Source organism: Prenolepis imparis, unplaced genomic scaffold (assembly GCF_030444845.1).
Source record: "Prenolepis imparis isolate NDT839.2.m4 unplaced genomic scaffold, iyPreImpa1.0 SCAF_3, whole genome shotgun sequence".
NCBI lineage: Eukaryota > Metazoa > Arthropoda > Insecta > Hymenoptera > Formicidae > Prenolepis > Prenolepis imparis.
In genome coordinates this window covers 6,396,787-6,416,919 of record NW_028141161.1, presented here as the reverse complement: position 1 = coordinate 6,416,919, position 20,133 = coordinate 6,396,787, and the positions used below count along the sequence as shown (strand labels likewise).

Genomic DNA, 20,133 nt, shown 5'->3' with positions numbered 1-20,133 from the left:
AAATTGAATGATAATTGAATGTTAAATATATAGTACACCTCATCTGTGGTCTAATAACTTAGGAGAGACTCATCGTGCCTAGAAGAAAAAGGTTTGCGTTCTTTCAACTTGTGCCATACCGAAATTTTGATCACAAGTGTCTAAATCTTAAATCAGTTCTTTTTATTTTGTTTGCACTGAAGGTCCAAAGATAGGCCGAAATGTTCGCGGACTTCGATATTAATTTTCATTATGTTCCCTTAAGGAAATAAAATAATTATTAAATAATTATTAAATAATTTTTTGAACGATATCTTTTGAACATTGCTTATATATATCGCAATGCGCAGATATTCAATGCGAATATTTCCACGCATTCCTACGTTCGTTTATATACATACATACATACATACACGCATCGTCAAATGAATAACGAAATGCATTTGTCCTCGATGACATTGACGATTGATTAGGCGAATCAAGATTTTACGCAGTGACTTGTACAAGAAGCAATTTCCGGGAAAATTTTCCAATAAGAACACAGAAATATATATATACACACAATATCACACGATTGATTATCAAATAGAAAAATTTTCTATTTTCTTGGAACTTGAAAAATTCTCTTTTCGACAGTCAATTGCATGATATAGTGTCTACTTATGTTTTCTTGCTGGAAAGCTCCAACACACGATGAAGAAAGAAAACAAACAGCCATGTATTGTATATATCTGCGAATAGCCCTGCGTAAATGAGTAACTTGTTCACTCATCAATCTTGTTATCAGATACCTATGCGTAAGATGAAAACAATCGTAAAATCATAAAATTTAAATAAATCTGTCACTCGGCAAGCATAATCGCCATTGTAAAGATTGTTCGGCGTCATATGTGGGACAGACCAAGAGACAGTTGCAAACCAGAATTCGGGAACATATGACAAATATAAAACAGAATGAGTCAAAACATTCCGTAATTACACAACATATCATCGAACATAAGCATGATATTGATTGGGAAATGTAAAAATTCTAGATCTTGAAACTAATTATTGCAAAAGGTTAATATCTGAAACTATTTTTATAAAACAACAAAAAATGGACTAAACAGAAGATAGTGAATATTTAGATTCTTCGTACTTTCCATTACTCAATTCAATCCGTAACAAAACATATAAATCATAATATTAACGTCCATCTCTTGGTCTCTGACGTCGTCTGACGTATATATGAATACCGCCTCACGAAAGATAATATCATCATTGTCTGACTTACATTTCGATAAGGAACAATAAAATTATTTATAACGTTATTTTTAAATTAGTTTTAACGTGTTAACAGCACATTTTATTATTGACTTAGTTTATTTTTTATTTAAAATTTCATAATATAACATCGTTTTTTACACTTGTGACATAATAACTTGAGAAAACCATGAACTCATCACCATGACAATGTATGCATCCGTATAATTACAAGTATTTAGGACAATGACTAAATCAACAACTTTTACGTTAAAGCAAATATTAGTGTTTAATTTGTTCAAAATATTTTTTAATCACTTTAATTATATATTTGTAATAATCAAATTAGCAGCTGAAGAAGACATAAGTATGTGTTCGAAACGTCCCACCTTCTAACAATAAGTTGTAATTCTACTTGGAATATAAAGAATGTTCATTACATATCAACATAATGTTTTTTTGCTCGTTAAAAGGCCCATAATTTAGTACTGGTTATTATATTATTTATTATTATACGAGCCAACTTTCACAATAATTTCATAATCGCCATGTTCGGCGAGACAACTCGTGAGCATCAGATATCGGATCGTGGCATGCGCGGCACCAAGTTTCTTCTTCTTCTTCTATAGTTTAATGGCCTTTGCTAACTACTAAAAAAGGTCTATGCTTGCCAGCCAGAAGTACTTGTTGTCAGGTACTAAAGACCTGACCTGATCTCAAAAATAAGCTTCAAATAGAAATAGATGATTCACGTAAAAACGCGCCCAAACACGTCCGCACCCGTCCAAGGACGACAACGGACTCACCAAGTTTCTAATCGTTTCAAACGCCTAGTCTATATAGGAACCGAAGAGCGTAACACACTCCGTCACATGCACATATGCGTGCAACCGCGCAACACGCGATGCTGTGCGCGCCGATACGAGAGTGTGCCAGAGTGACAAAAGCCTATCTTCGAGGAGGGCGCTATGAGAACGTGCCGGTTTTCTAGCGATGCGTCGGCCATCTTGCGTTTGCGTGATGTCACGGCATGGCCTACTTTCGAACGGTTCCACGTGCAGAGGTTGTCGACCCGGGTTCTCTTCTTCTAGTCCCCTTTTGCCTAGGTTCTATCATCAGCGGCCTGTGTTCCCCTCACCGAACTTTTGAACGAATGTACGCACGTTCGAAAGATCGCCGATGCGTAAGAGAAAGCGCGCGCGCATTGTCGGAGTATTGCTCTCTGTGTGCATATTACGGTGTTGTGTAATATATTTTTAGCGCAAAATTCTAGCCCTGTCATTCGTAATCTTTAAACTTTTCCTATTTGAAAAATATTATGGCCTCGATATTTTTGTATTAGAATTTTCGTCTTGACATGTTACAAAGAAGATTTGTCATTAAAATCTTTATCACCAGTTTAGGGAAACACCCTGTATATATACAGTTACAAACTTTAATCCTTTAATTCTTTAATTCTCTTTTTTTCTTCTCTCCTTATGGTCACCTTACATTCTAAGAGTATATCATTTTACATATACATTGATGCACGCGCAAAAGATGCTATCTTTTTGTGTATTACATATTATTTTATATGTAAAAATTTATATTGTTCTAAAAAATAATTACACATAAGATTCGAAATTTTATTATTTTGGATCCGTAATAACATAAATTAGATAAGATATATAAATAATTAATATTTACATAAATTTAATAAAAAGTCAAAAAATATATTTTTACTACAACGGTCAAAAATATAACTGTATAACTTGGAATAAAATATTGCTATAATATAAGGTGAGATATAGTCAAAAAATCTTAAAATAATTTTTGCTGCTTGTTCGCTCATCAAAAATTATTGAATTTTATGAAATAGAAACTGAAATAGTGGATTTTATGACCGCGGTGTATATAAGTCTGTGGTATAGCAAGCAGGTTTTTTGTCGAATTGTAAGAGATAGCTTTTTCAGAAAGGTCACCATCACTTTCAAATGTAGCAACGCGACCTTCGCTCCTACGCACCTGTGAGCACCTAATGAGAGTTTCTTACGTAATCGAGGGATCGATCGAGGACACAATCAAATACACGTAACTTATTGTTAGATAAGGAAGACGATCAATCGTCGACGTCCCATACATGCTAAAATCGAGACTTGTATATTCTATTATATCTTTTCGATATGAAAAAAGGAACTTGGGACACACGCAATAACAAAAAATTATGCACGTTCAACTAAATTCCAATTAGTCAGCGAAAGTCATATTACTCAAGATTGACAGTTTCACACGCCTTATATATACATCAACATCGCTAAAAGAATCATTCAAAATTCATTTGTAAAATGGATTTTCCTAATTCGCACGCACATACATAGACTACTTTCATAACGTCTTACAAAATATCACAAAATTATTAGATTCTCTCTTAATGATAGATTGTTTTCTTAATTTAATGTCGATTTTTTTTTAGCAAAAATGTTAAAACAGTAATTTTTGTTATATATCAATAATGTCAGTCTTATAAATAATCGAAAAAAAAGATTTTTTTAGAATTTAAACTTTGAGAATGAGCCAAAAATATTACAAAACTATTCTTCAATTTATTTTAAGTGCAATTTTATGGAATTTTCAAACTTGAAGTATTAATTACAAAGATACATGATGAAAAAATTCGAAAGAAATAATAACTTCGCTATTTTTTATTAAGAAAAATTCGACTCCAAATTATTCAAAACATTTGTTATCAAAAGAAAATCCCGTAAATGGAGATTATATATACAAAATTTTTATATACATTATATTATATACATTATATTGTTTAATGTAATAAAAAATGATCGGAAATCTTTTTACTGCAGAATGTAATGAAACAATATTTGTAACGTGTCACATACTCATTTGTTATCTTTAATTCAAACTTATTCACCGCTCAAAAACGCATTAACTTATGATTTATCTTCAAAGAGATCTTTATAAACTGTTCTAAAACATCAATTTATATATATATAATTACGACTGCTCATAATTGATCTTTTTTAAGCGAAACAAACAAATCAATTTCCATTAGATATGTGATTTATTTCTAATTTATTAGAAAGTTAATTGTATGCAAAGAAATACAATACTTTCAAAGATATTTTTCTTTAAAAATCCAAAGATATTTTTCTTTAAATATTCAATAAACGCATAATCTCCAATGTGAACTTGCTTGAAGTAGTAGTCATTGCGTTGCAATCCCGCGAGCACAGTTTAACGATTATAAAATCGATCGAGCAAAGATCATATATCGATTAGATCATCAACCTGTTTCGAGATTCTTCCGCTCGTTCGCTTGGTAAAAGTGGACAAACGAGATGTATGAGTACAGTTTGTGTGTTGTATGTCACAAGAACTAGTTAAATATACAGCAACGCACGGAGGAGAAAACTGAATTTTAAAATATAACGTATTTGCCAAATACATTCGCGAGAAATCTTGTCTTATCTAACATCGGCATAACCTTATCTAACGACAAGAGGATAACAATGCTGGGTATGGATAACATGCGACAGTCGCGTTTCTCTTATTTCCAATGACGGACGAAGCTAAGGGCCACAATAGAGCACAATAGAGAAAATATTAGGAATAAGAATAAATATTAAGTATTAGGTAACAAAAATATAGGCAATAGGAATAGGGAATAGAAAATATCCACCAATAGAAGCAGAGAATAATATTTATTGCTATTTGCTAATACCCATCTGCTTCTTAGTGGATATTTTCTATTCCCTGTTTTTATTGTCCGCACTACTTTTGCATTATGCAATATAACCTAATGCTTAATTCTTTTTCTATTGAACCTCGTTCTTAATATTTGTTCCTATTCCTAATATTTTCTCTATTGTGCTGTGGTCTTAACAAAGAAAAAGCTTATTGTTAATGTGCACACGCGCTAGAAGAAATCTAATTCCGGTCAGATTTCTAACGTACACCTATATCCAGGTCGCACTTCGTAAACTATCCGGCATGCGCAGTTCCAGGTCATTAGGTCAAGCCTTCCTCATCGACCCGACCTCGCTATTGAAAATTGACTTCTCTCAACTATATACTTGTCTCAATCGCGTCTCTCTCCCCTCCCTTCTCCCTCTCTCCTTCTCCCCTCTCTCCCATTCCCTTTCGGAACGTCCTTGTAAAAATATAAAATTCTAAAATTTAGATTATTTTTTCTATACGCAGGGAATTTATAGGTACGCTAATGTTTTTATACATTTTTTACAATCTTAGATGTATGATGTGTGGAGAGAGAAAGAAAATCGGAATTGGAGCTATACGATATATGTAGACGCAACGAACTCTTAAATCACGAAAGCATGGGAAAGTGAAAATTTGTCCTTTCTTGCGAAATGACAACAGTTATGAAATATCTGACGCGAGCGATCGGTGTCTTTCTGCTGTTCCTTTCACGATATTTGCGGTCCTATCGTGATGGCTAGTTTAATTTGCATACAAGTTATAAGTTAGAAGGTATAGCTATATAGTTGACTTCAACATTCGCGAGACGAATTAAAATAAACATTAGCAAATTCGCAATTGCAATTGTACCAATTGCAATTGATTCATGATATTTCTCTAGAAAATATTGATAACGGCATCATAAATTGTGCAACGAACATCAAAGTTGAACGTATATTCATATACTGATGGACTAATTCCGGATTATCGCGAGGAAAGAAACATTCGTATTTTCTTTAGGAGAAAGATGACAAATATATACGACAAATATTCTATTTAACCGATAAATTATTTAACTTTATTTTGTATATACAGTTCCAAAGAATTAATCAAACTTTTCACCTCCCTTAGAATAATTTTAAAAGAAGAACTTTAGCAAAGTGTTTTATTTAATATATGAATACAAACTAAAATATATATAATATCTATATATATTCTAATGATAATATCTACCTTTTTTACAGAAAATTATTTTAAAAAATATATATACATATAAATATACTATTTGATTATTGATTTTCATTATATTCAATTATTACTGCTATATGTATACATAATTAATACATATTATGAAACATAAAGAATGAGATCATTTGCTTTTACTATAATAATAATTATTATTATATCAGTGATTGTACCAAAACAAATTAGTGATTGTAATAGAGCAAACAAAGGAAACGATATCAATTGATCCGTCAAACTTCTTCATCATATATTCAAAGTTTCTGTTAAAGGCCTTCTAAATTTCTCTAATATGTATCATCATGATAAAATATATTTATTTTATTAAATGTCTACATAGAATTTTAGATACAAATGAGTGGGTATACATGGGAGAACGAGAGAAAAAGAGAGAGACAGAAAGAACGAGAGAGAAAGAAAGAAGAGAATCAAATAAAATCCGGTATAAGAGAGAGAGGGGCATCGACCTTTCGGCACGTGTTCCATATCACATGTTATATTCGATGAAGCAAAAGCAACCGTAGCTTTTCTCAACATTTATCAACGCGACTTCATAAATTAGAGACTTTAAATATTATTATCACTGTTGTGCTTCCAAACGATTCTCTCGTGTACAATTTATTCTTCTATTCCAAAAAGTTAAAGTTTTCATTCAATCAAAAGACTAGCTTGTCACATTACCGCCATTAATCATATATCCTACCTCGCGTCCGGCAGTTCGCATTTTATCATCCCGCGTTTTGTTTTCCCTTGCTCCATCGACGTGTACAAAGACGAAGGACGCGATGCTTGTGATGGAGTATTGATCAAACAGTATATTCTGGCCTGGTGTCTCTATGTCGCGTCCTGGCATAACACAATGCACTATAGGGAGAAAATAGATGATAGAAGATTCGAGGGATACTGCGTATAGAGGGGAAGAGGATGTTATATAGTAACGATAAACACGAATGAGAAAAATTAGATTCTAGCGATTATAAAATCTTCCTCTTCATCTTTAATATTATAAATCTTGAGTTAACGAAATATTATAACAAAATACAATATAATTTCTTCACTATTATTTTCGTTATAATTTTCGATTTTTCTCGCTTTTTCAGAATTCAATTTTTTATCTTTTCTCTCTCCCTCCCTTTCTCTTTCCCCCTCCCTCTTTTTCTCCCTTCCTCTTTCTCTCTCTCTCTCTCTCTCTCTCTCTCTCTCTCTCTCTCTCTCTCTCTCTCTCTCTCTCTCTCTCTCTCTCTCTCTCTCTCTCTCTCTCTCTCTCTCTTCTGCTTTCTTATTTAGATATACCATTACACCGGAGACCGCGTAATTAATCAGTCTAATAGACATATTCTATCGCATTATGTTGCGGAATAATACAACAGTGCAATATGACATAAGGTGCGATAGGTGCGATGATGGCATTATAGTTCGTCTCTGTTGGCGGAGGTGCCTAGCTCTAGAATTGTTCTAGATCTTCGTTCAGCAGAGAGAGAGAAAGAACGACGAGGGACAACAAAGTCAGAGAGAGCGCGATACACCAGCTCAATACGAGCTCTGACCTATTTGGCAGGGATCCCAAAACCGGCAACAAAATTTTTCTTGTACATAAAAATTTCATTTTTTTTCTATCAAAATAATAAACTTTCGTAAACGAACATCAGTTTGACGAGATATATGAACTCCTTAATGTACGAACTCAGAAGAAGTGTATACATATATCCATTTCTGATAAATATTTCTCGGTACCCTTTAGAATAACAATTTTTCACTGTAATTGTAATTAGGTGTATCTATATAGAAATCTGTTATTTAAATATCATAGTTTTTTGTGGAAAGACGAATTTTTGTGAAATGACAGAGTATTTTTATAGCGACTATAATGTTGCCGCGTCTAAAGAAAAATCAACAGAAAAATATTTTCTTTTAAATAACTATTTTTTCTAAAAATATATTTGTGCTGAACGCATTCGTACATGTAATATATCTCGAATTGAAACAAAGATTTCATTAATCCAATAACTTTTGTTAATGAAGTTATATAATCGTTATGTATATATATATATACAATAGACGATCACTTATCATTTCGTTTTTTTTTGCTCTAGCTCGTTCGCTATTTCTCAAACGAAAACTAGACCACGGGTATCTTTTGGTAAATGTGTCAACCCAGAGATGCGGGATCAATACTTACGCCCTGGATTCGCCTTCCCCTTCCTCACCCACGATTCACAGATTCGCGCCCCTTGCCTCGCTGTGCCATCCCTCTCTCTCTTATCAAGCTTGTTTTAAAACGGTTGCTCTCATCTTTTTGTCCGGAGCTTGTCGTTAACCGCATTTGCTATTGTTTGAACGTTTGATATTGTCTGATTCGAAGCGACTCTCGTTGGATGCTCAAAACTTGCAGAAGAAAAAATGGAAAGGAGGTTACTCTATACTCGTTTCATTCTGTGTATCACATACAAGAAAGGAAGAAAACACTTTCGAAATATTCTACGTGATAAAAAAAGTATATTTGTACAGATCATTTTTTTAAACAATTTTATACAAGAAAGGAAAACATTACCATTAGAATATATATAGACATTGTAGATATATTTCAGATTGCATTAATATATTAAATAAAATTATAATAAAATAATATTATCTTCTTCTATTTTTTTAATTTAGAACTTGGTCCTGTTTATATCATTTAGCTTCTCTTTAAGAGTTGTTGTTACTCGTTGCATTCTGTGTATTATATACAAAAAAGAGGAATACGGAATACACTTTTGAATATTTTATATGTGACAGGAAAAGTATATTTGTACATATAATTTTTTTTAAATAATTTTATACAAGAAAAGAATATTTTATTATACTGTATTGTATTTTAATTTGTATTGATATATTAAATAAAATTATAATAAAATAATGTGTTTTCCTCTTCTTCTTTTCCTTCTTTTTAATTTAGGACTTGGTCTGTTATACCATTTTACCAGTGCCATAACCAGTGTTTCTCAATGTTTCTTCTTTTATGTGTGCTCCCTTTTTTAATATCAATTTTTGTTGCGCTCTCTTTGCAATTCTTGTGTCGAGACACTAAACATAAAAATGACAGCACAAAAATAGGAAATTGACTTATTGAAAGTTATTATAATTTTACACACAATATCGATATACATATATATATTTTTTCAAATTTTGTTTGTTAATGTTGAGATTAAACATATTGAAAATTATAATTTTAATCACAATATGAATTTGCATATTGCTGTAAGTTGAATGTTTCAGAATGCATAGGGTATTATGTTTTTGTTTTAATTTTCAATAAATAGATTTTTTCTTTAATCTGTATTTTTTTATGCCCCCCTTTCGAATATCTCGCCTCCCCCCCCCCCCCCCCCCAGTGCGACACGCCTCATAGGTTGAGAATCATTTAGCCTATCTTTAGGGATTGTCTTGTAATGATGATGTCCAGCTTTCGTATCATTCTGACGATTATCCTTATACGTATATGCCTTTCTGATATAATCGCTTAGTTTCAGGAAAAAATAAATAAATAAAAAAATATTGAATTAAACAAATTAGAATTGTATGAGAGAATTGGAGAGTGTGTCTCCTCGTAAAGATGAATTATCATTGCAACCAGCGTTCGCCAACGCAATTATGGGTAATTTACGACGCGGGAAATTCTTGACACATAGTGTGCGAGCGCCCAGTTCGGTCGCTCGTAGCGAAACCGTGTAAACGGACCGCTATTAATAGGAAGCAGCCGCACCTATTTATCTTGCATCTAGGAGAGTCAAGTGCAGTTGGCTGGTCATTCGCGCCAGTGTTTCATGAAAGTTTTAGGAACGCGTACACGATGCTTCGCGAGATACTGCTTGATACTTGATATACTTTTCGATTGTATCAATATATTTAACTACGTAGTGGCGAATTGAATACTTTTATAAGTTATGAATTGTGACCGAAAACCTAAGATATGAACTAACAATAAGATGTTACAATTGCATTGACAATTTGAACACGTTCGATAGTAATCGATTTATCATACGAACAAGGAGTTCGCACCTTGCTTAGGAAAGCCAACGAAATGCACTCGATTCACTTCTTTGTTACACAACTGTCTCTCTCAGCAACTCGGACAACTATCGACCTCACCAAAAGTTTGTCTTTCTCTCTCTCTCTCTCTCTCCCCTCCCTCCTTCCCCCTCTCTCTCCTCCTCCTTTTCTTCCTTTTTCTCCTCTCTCTCCCCCTCCTCTCTCTCACACACACTCCGTTTTCTTTCGTCTTCTCTTTATTCCTTTCTTTTTCTCTCTCTTTCTTCCCCTTCTCTCTCTCTCTCTCTCTCTCTCTCTCTCTCTCTCTCTCTCTCTCTCTCTCTCTCTCTCTCTCTCTCTCTCTCTCTCTCTCTCTCTCTCTCTCTCTCTCTCTCTCTCTCTCTCTCTCTCTCTCTCTCTCTCTCTCTCTCTCTCTCTCTCTCTCTCTCTCTCTCTCTCTCTCTCTCTCTCTCTCTCTCTCTCTCTCTCTCTCTCTCTCTCATAATTTCCCCTCGGTCTGTCCGTAATTCCTAGACATGTCTCTTTCTACTGTTTGTTTTGTTCATTCGTTTCATCGCCGCGTCTTTTTCTATTTCTCTCTCTTCCTTTTTTTGTCACTTTCAATTCAGAACCCCAACGTTCCTCTCTCCTTTCCCCGTTACAAACTTGTTAGTCGATCTCTCTATTTCTACCAACACATCGATCGCCCCTTCTCGCTCCATTTATTCATTACTTTGTCTTCTTTACTTGTTCTCTTTCTCCCCCTTTCCCTCCCTTTCCTCCCTTTCCTGCCTCTCTCTCTCTTCTCATCCGTCCTTTTTTTATTTTGCGCAGTTTCTTATTTGTCTTTTTTTCCTTTTCCTCTTCATCGCACTTAGCTCTTATACCATTACTATTTCATCTATTTCATACCTAAATGTCATCTATTTCTCTTCTTCTCGCATCCGACTCGACAAGGTGGGGGGCCACGTGCTCCTTAGTCACGCGAGGGTAGGACACGTGGTATGTATACGTTGTACGGCGACGCATAGGCGTAGAGAAGCGCATATTTTCTATGTAAATTTAATGAAATATTGAAATATAAAACGAATTAATTTCATATTTATCTTCAAAAATATTTAACTCGTGTTTTTTTTCTAAAACAAAAATGTATGTAGCATTCTATGTATACATATAATATATAATATCCTTTAACAAAATTAACGAGAAAGAAAGAAATTTAAAAAAGCAAAACTTTTTCAAATTAGCAAGATATGCAAACTCTATTTTACAGTTTGAAATTTTTTTTTTTTTTTTGTAAATTACGTACATGAATGAATCATTGGATTACGCATCGCTAAATTATTCGAAAAATGTTACCATGCATTCAGATTCACTTATCATTTCAAAATAGAGATATCTCTTTTGTAAAATAAATGACGACAAATTGAAGTTTATAGTGTTAACAATTTGAATTTCATTATATATACCACAATATCACGAAATATATTTAAATTTCCTTATTTTATTCTTTATATTATCCTTATATTTAAATTATTGCTTTACGATATTTATATACTGTTATCGAGATATGTATATATCGAGAAAATTGTGTGTATACAAGATATTTAATTTTCTCGAGAAAAAGATTTTAATCAGATTGATGAGAAGATCCATAAACGACAGTTCGTTGATGAGATTTTCGGAAAGCTCCTGTCATTACAAAACCGCGATGACATTGCAAATCGGGCATTCCGATTACGGCATTCTACGAGGAAGAGCAGCGAAGAGACTGATAAGAAAAGAAAGAATACGAGAGAAAGAAGGGAACAAGCGACGACGCGTAGAAGAGCGGTGAAGTCGCGAGAGTTTACGCGAGTGATTGCTTACGTAAGCATGCATGTAGATAAGAACGTGCTTATCTGAAAGGAACGTCGCCATGCGGGTAACCGCGTGCCAACGTACAAAATCGTAACGGTTGCGATTTCGACGTGGCAGAATTCGTTACGGAATGACTGTACGATAAACGAACGATAGGAGAAAGGGAGGGGAGGGGGAAGGAATGTTCAGCAAAAAAAATACATTTTCTCTCGGCGTGTATCTGCAATTAATAAAGAGTCCCGCGTTTAATCGCGTATTTTTTCGCAAAACTTGATTGAGAAAATCAGAGACGCAAACACCGATTTGTAATAGCCTGAAGGTAGGAGCAGAACCGGCATGATGCCAAGGCTAGGGGAAAATATCAAGGAGAAACGGGCAATTGAGTTGAATACAGAAATCGAATCGAGGGACGTGTAATACACACGTTGCATAATTAACAACGTAACTGGAGATACATTCTGTATTGTATGCGCTTTTATATCTTTTTTGTGCATCGAAAAACATCCTGTAACAAGAACAAATTATTATCAGCCTAGCATCGGTTCACGCATCGGAATTGGTAGGTCTCTAGAACTTAAATTCTCTTTGATTTCTCTTCCACTCTTTTGCTCTATAATTTTCTATATCAATTCACATTTATTCCGATATCTTCTCACTTAGCAATAGTGCGCTTTAATATTTCGTTTTATATATCTCATAATGATAAATCTCGATATTGTGTTTATTTTACACATTTATCAATTTTAACCATGTTATGTAAAACAAGTATGGAAAATTAAATAAACATTTTTACGAGAGTAGTTATTCCAAATATCAATTAATTATAATACAAGATCGATACGATTTGTGAATTTCTCACGATATTTATGCACGCATATGGTTGATGTATATAAGAAACACTATAATTTGAAAGATTCGCGATCATCGGTGCATAGTTCACTTTCCTGATGAAAAATTATCCGCCGGTGTTCCGGTATATCAGTATATAGCAGTGATATTCAAATACTCGAAAGTAATTGAATATATGCGATTCACAAATATGTACAAATATGCGATTTAAATACGTACATGTATAGTTATTCAACTCATATATCATTACATTTTTTATATTCTTTAAAATTTAACTTATATTCTTATTAGATTACTTGCTTAAAAAATATATTATCGGTATTATGTATTAAATTTCTCATCGTATTTAATATCATTTTCTCATTTCCGCATAATGTTTCCCGTTTCTAATGTATTAAGAAATAGGCCGCATTCACTCGCTTCGCATTCTCCTCTAGCCTACCACACAAGGTAGGGCGATCCAATTGGGGTTCGAATAGCCCAACGTGGTAGCCTCCCCTTTGAGTTTCCGTTGCGATCAATACTTACGCCGTGATGTCGAGCTAAGCAAGATCACCAACTATATACTAAGGTCTTCGTGATACGAGGTGTCCTTGATATCCATAGCTGCAAAGTCTCGATTGTAGAGAATGCAACGGAAAATATAAAGGTCACGTCTAGTCTATCTTATACAGACCCAATTATAGTTCCTATACTTTTCCGTGATAGTGTCGAGTAATACTTTAAGTCTATATATAGTCTATAAGTCTAGTATAATACTGAAGTTATAAACACGGAAGGCTGAAGAACCGAGAAAAGAATTGAGTATATATTTCCGCGACGCATTACGTCACACTGCTTTTGGCTCACAAGATATACATAATACATCTATATATCTTCTTTTCTTCTACTTCTATTCTTTCTCACGAGGAAGAGAAGACTTCGCTTTCCGTTTGATAACCTTTCTCTTTCCGTTCGAATGCACATGCAAATGTTATATAAAATAATTATCATATCGAAAAGATACAGAGATTTTAGTAAAATTCTAAAAATCTTTCACTGAAAGATCTTTCTCTCTTTATGAAGAAAAAGATGTAAATTTCTCTAGCTAGATTTTTTTCGCAAACGCTTTCTCAACCAAGCATTCAATCCTTTTCAAGTACGGGGTGGCTCAAAGAAAGAGTAAAACTTTATCGTACGGATATTTTTTCTCGGGACACCCTATACATATACGCGCACGCGCATCCGTTAAGCAATTGGAAGCTCCCATCCGCGAACGTACGCGCGCGCAACACACACACACACAATTCAATCCAGTGGACAAGGTATACACATATGCACACGTAAGCGCGGAGGCGAACAAAGAAAGAACCCTAGCGATCAGCAATGCGGCAACAGTGAGCGCCTGCGCGCCACTCTATGTGAGTCAAGGACGACACGTGCGGCTACGAACGACCTACTTATATCTCTCTCCGTTCGCTTCGTGCGCGATCGCCACCATGTACGAACTTTCCCGAGCGCAGAAATAGGACGGCCGGAGAGCTAAGTCCCGACGTTTTACGGAGCTGCCTAACCCTTCCTTCCTCTTCCTCCATCCCCCTTTCCCTTTCCCTCTCCTTCTTTCGGCCTTGTTCCGTGCCGCGTTATGTCGCTCTGGTTAATCGACTGATTGTGAGTGCTACTGCGCCACCAGCCGCCTTATGTGCCTAATTTTTTCAATCATTCCGCTAGTGATCGTTTAATATTCGACTGTTAACCCGCAAGTATTAGGCCCAAAGCAATAAAGAAATTATTGAGAATAAGAATAAATATTAAGCATTAGGCCTATTGCATAATACAAAAGTACAAGGAATAGAAAATATCCACTAATAGAAGCAGGGAATAGATATTATTCCAACTGCCTGTAGTTTTGTATTGTGCAATAGGTCTATAATATACTTAATATATTTATTCCTATTCCTAATATTTCATTTGTTGTGCTTAATTATATCTATTAATTATATCTTTGATCCTTAGCGTTCAAATGTAAAACTCTTTTACTCATTCTTTTTTTCCGCGAACCTTCATATGCGAAACTTCATCCTATATTTCTAGAATGTATTTGAGAAAAAAAATATATATTTTTGTTATATTTTAATCTTATATGAATATACATATATATTATATACGCATTTATCTATATTTAATAAAAATCCTGATGTAAATAATCAAATTAGGAAATTTTTTTAATAGACTCTACTTCATTTGATATAAGAATGAGCAATACTTTCAATTTACGCCGTCTTCGTTTATTCGTCGTCAATTATAATCCTCGACGATCATCAAACGTTATGTAACACGATGATAATGAAACATTCGTCTCTTCTCGGCGGAATTCAGATTGTCGAAAAACGCGGTGAATCTTGAAGACTAAGCATGCGATTAAGTCCACAGCATGACAGATAGTAATAATCACGGTATTAAAATAACTTTCAATGTATCTTGCGCTTTTGTGTCTGTGACATCTTATGTGATCAATATCTTCAGTGTATATTTCGATTTTTTGAAAAGTAATTTCGAATGGAATATTATAAATACCTGATGATATATATTCATTATTTACTTTGATCTTCATCAATTTCATTATGACAAAAATCTTTTTCGTAAATTTTTTCATCAATATTACGTATCATTTTTCTATTGATCGATCTTTAATGTAAATATTTTTAATTTCCATTAAGTATACAACAGAAGATTGCGAGGTTAGCGCAAGAATCTCCGTGTCAGGGAGTGGCGGAAATCTCGACGACCGGGGCCGGGGCCGCGTCGAGACGCCCTAGATGCAAAACCAGGCGAGATCGATAGAAAAATAGGTCAAAGGTTCGGTCGCCGCCTTCATCGTAAATGATAGAGCAAGCATTTTGCAGCGAACCGAAAATATTTGGGACATGGAAAGAAAAATAGAACAATTGTACTGATAGTTTTTATCTTTTTTTTTTATTTCAAGTGAATGTGATAAAAATATAGCACATTTAAAAATAAATCATGAATTATTTCGTAGATATAAACTTTATCTTGTTTTTTACCATAGTAATACTTTAATATCGGGATAAATTTTAATAAATTTCATACAGAGAGAGACGTGTGCGTAATTTTGAATTGTGTGTGTAATTTTGAAAATAGAGAAGATATAATGGTACACGGAAATTTTTGCCGCTTGTTGAAATATACGGCCCTGAAGAAAATGACTGCAATCACGAATTTGAAAATTACCAAATATCGAACTCTGGAACTTTGTCGTACAAGATATATTCGCGTATATTTTTTTTAATTCGTGTAGATTTTTTTCACATATCGCTCTAAGCGATCTTTATTTAACTGTCTTCGTTAGACATTTATATTTTTACATCTTTTATTTTTTTGTTTTATTTTGTTCTATTATTTTTTATCAACGTTGTAATGTTCTTCTTGCTGATATAAACACTTTGCAACTATATATATATATATATATATATATATATATATATATATATGTATTTATATTTATATCTTGTTTATACTAGAGAGTATTCTCGTTTAAATAAATAAATAAATTATACCGCATTATGTATACGTAACGCTAATAATCTTATTATATTGTTACAAATCAAATATGTGTGTAATGTTTCATCACAAACACACACACATATGTGGAAAAGTAGAGAGAATTATAAATTTTTCATATTTTATTATCAAGTGCTGAAAAATTGTGTGTATTTTATTTTAAAGTTCTGCAGATGTGATACATTTAATCTTGTATACATAAGTGTACAGTCAAATCAATCGTGTATATAAGAGCTCGAACCGCGCCGCAGCGATTACTTCTTCAGACCCGCGGACAGTTGCGGCAGTCCAAAGGCAAACCGCACAGTTCAATTCTGCCGTTTCTTCCCACTCAGGGCATAAGTAGCGGGTCCCCGCGCGTGCTGCTGGCAGTTCCTGTCCAGTTGTCGTCGTAGAACCGCGCCGACGAGAGTGAATCTTCACGCGTAACATTACGATATACGCATCCCCGTGCACAGACCGCCGAACATAGAAAGGATATTGCGCGCGCGCGCATCTCGCGACATCGATGCGCGTATCCGAGAAAAGAGAGGAGAGGGAAGGAAAAGAAAGAGAGAGAGAAATTGTTTGAGGGCAGGAGGGAGGGGAAAGGCGAGCGAGCCGCCAAGTGTGCAACGTTACGCGTGCATGTGTATGTATGTGTTGGCCAATCGCGACCCGAGTAGCAACGGCGCTCGCCCAATGGCAGTGAGCAATTGTGCTCCCGCGAGTGCGCGTTATATCGTCATCGCCGGATGTGGCCCTGTCGATGCCGCGAGGTGTGGGGAAGAGGTTGAAAGTGCGGTACGGGCTACGCGTTCGAGCGCATCCTCGTTCGTCGCAGCTCGCTCTCGGATTCGGTTGTGCTTTCGCGTTGCTCTCCCTCGCGATCCGTTACAAGTTTCGTCCGCCATGTAACGCTCTCGGATAGCCGTCGCGTGCTTCGATTTCCGCCTATCTTCGCGGCGGTAAAGTATCAGCGGGAAAATATTTGCAGTTTTTTTATTTTGAATTTCTTTAAAATCCTATATTCTTCTGAAGAAAGAACTCTTGCGGATATTGCGGTACGGTTCTCTAGATTCTCTTGGTGGAAGAATTTAAGAAGGCAAAGTATATAAAATTTATATTCAAGATATCTATATATCGAAGAGTTAACGATTAGAATGATCTACCATTTCATTCTAATCGCAGACAAGATTCGTAGATCGAATAATATATACTATTGTAACCAAGTTTTTTCACAAGAATCTAAATAAAAGTAATCTAGATAAAGGAAAAACGGTAAGCTGAAAAAAGTGGTACTGTGTCCTCTAAGAACGCGAATAGTTTAAAAAGAAGAGAAACCAACAGAAAAGCGCCGTCTGTACGAGGAATATTGCCAAATGAATTCTGCATGCGTGGCGTGATCAGGAGCGGAATTTTCGTGTCTCGATCTCTCGGAATCGTGTTCATCACGCGGCCGATTTCTTTGGCCACTTGGATATCTTCAGATTTAATTCTTTTTTTTGTGTGTGAGTATCGTGACGAGCATAGGTGTCGCTGGAAAAAAAAGAATTTGCTTTCTTTCAAGAGCGAAAGATTAAGAGGAAAGAAAAGAAGAGAAAGATAGATATACAACGAAGCAAATGAAGAAAAAGTGATCTTATCATATTTATATTCTTCCCTCTCTCTTTCTATGAAAGCAGAATTTTAAGAAGTACGCGACCTATTGACCGCGACCGTCTAACCTATTTATCGCAGTCTTTGAACTCGTTCTCTCTTTCTCTTTTCTCTTTTTCTTTTTCTCTGTGTACTTCGTGCGCACGCCTAGTACGATAGAACATCCGACGATTAACACAACTTGTGTAGTGTGTGAACGGAGATTCAAATTAAAAATTTCCGTGATCGATTTTTGTGAATCGATTCCATTTGGCAGAATTCTTGTATCGCGAAAAAGATGGAAATGCAAATTATTAATAACAAATTGTTATAATTTCCTTCACATCACTGATTCTTAATCTTTTTTTCAAGTATTGATCTCGCATTTTCGTTTTCAAAATTTCGCATTTTCCATATAAATCTCTCTAGTCATTTTAATTTCATGAACTTTTAATCCTATACATTTCTATGAGACTTTTTTAACATTCAATTACTAAGATTCGCTGACTTATTATCTAATAAATTCGAATTTTTTTCGGGGTCTCAATTTTAATATTCTTGATTTCCATATTCTCAATAGAAAGAGAACAGTTAGAGCGAAGATTAACAAAGAGAAAAATAGAAAAAAAAATATCAGTGATCCATAGTGTCGCGATCTCTCTCTCTCTCTCTCTCTCTCTCTCTCTCTCTCTCGCGCGCGCGCGCGCGCGATTTCTCAACCTCTCTCTTTTTTTTCTCTTTCTCCGTTCTCGCATATTCTCGCTCATTCAGCGAAACATGGCGGCCCTCTCTCCCTCGTTGGTCCGCTCAGCAAGCTTAGCGAGAGGGGCCGAACTGTATGACGCAACCATCGCTGTCACGTGATTATTCCGTGGCTCAGGCTTTGCTCGCTGGGCCAGTGTGTGATCTAACGTTTGTTACGACGGCTGACGGCGGCGGGTACGCACCGGAGAGCGCAGCAGGAAGCAACGGAGACGGGAAAGGCCACCCCAGAGCCGCCACTCTTGTCTTGCGCAACAATAGCGCAGGCTCTCTCTCGGTCGCTGGGTCAGTGGGGGTGAGAAACTGGCTTGGCTTATATGCAAAATGACAGTCAGTCTTTTTCTCTCTCCTATCGGCCCTGCGACAAAGCGCGACTCAACACTCGTTTTCCGCTTTGGAATAATTGGCTTCTTCGCCGTTCTTTGGGATGTGCGCGGTAAAGCTGGATTAAGATCCTAAACCTCCTCGCCGTCGTTTCTATCTTTTTTATGTCGAGAAAGAAAAGATGGTTAACAACGGCGGTAAGAACCAAGTTCACACCGATTTCTGTGAAACGCGAGAGAGTAAATAAATAAGTCCTCGATTATATTCGTGTACTACGTTTGAAATCTATCAGAGCTTGAGATTCATACGTGTTCCAACTTTCTCTTTTGAGATTCAGAGATCTTTTGTTTTAAAATCTAATTTTTGATACTGTTATCCTCTATAATTCACGGATTTTAAGAATCTTGGACTCAGCATTTTCTAAGAAATCATATACTTTTCAATCTTTTCTAGAGATTTTGAATTTTAGATTTTATATATATATAACGAACCATGTGAGTTATTCCATACTCTTCATATGATTGTACATATATTACTTGGGTCTTTATATAAATACGTAGTACACATCGCGATATATATCCTTAAATTTCTTAGACTATTAATTTTTTTAAAACGATTTTGAATTCCTTTATTATTGACTTTATTTATGAATATGTATTTTATTTTTCATTTTTGAAATTTTTAATCTTTGTCCAATCTTTTTTCATTTTTGAAATTTTTAATCTTTGTCCTTAATTCCGTAATCTCCGCAATTCCGCAGATTTTCTAATTCGCAACTCAACATTTGTACATTTGCACGGGCTCAACAGTGGAAATTGTGTTCCCCCAGCTGTACAGATAATATTGAGAGGCTCTGGGAACATGAAAAACATTGAGCGAGCACCGGCCATACTTCAATGAATTCTCTTGACTCTTGGCGACTCACTTCCTTTTTTGATTTGATGTGCGAAATGATTCTCGCGTCATGAATTCTCCAAAACATTTAAATTAACG

The 20,133-nt window shown here is 35.0% G+C and overlaps 2 long non-coding RNA genes across 3 annotated transcripts; one reads left to right on the top strand and one right to left on the bottom strand.

Moving 5' to 3' along the window:
* Positions 1-6,468: 6,468 nt before the first annotated feature.
* On the bottom strand, positions 6,469-10,324 carry LOC145933828 (uncharacterized). The gene is made up of 3 exons (XR_014424930.1): positions 10,198-10,324; positions 8,336-9,222; positions 6,469-7,020 (listed from the first exon to the last, which is right to left on the bottom strand). It is a non-coding gene; the product is annotated as an uncharacterized LOC145933828 (long non-coding RNA).
* A 3,712-nt stretch (positions 10,325-14,036) lies between these two features.
* Positions 14,037-16,323, top strand: LOC145933827 (uncharacterized). 2 transcript variants are annotated; one of them, XR_014424928.1, is made up of 3 exons: positions 14,037-14,614; positions 15,088-15,311; positions 15,576-16,322. It is a non-coding gene; the product is annotated as an uncharacterized LOC145933827 (long non-coding RNA). The 2 variants fall into 2 exon arrangements; XR_014424929.1 differs by having other exon boundaries at positions 14,531-14,618; positions 15,576-16,323.
* The last annotated feature ends 3,810 nt before the right edge of the window (positions 16,324-20,133 follow it).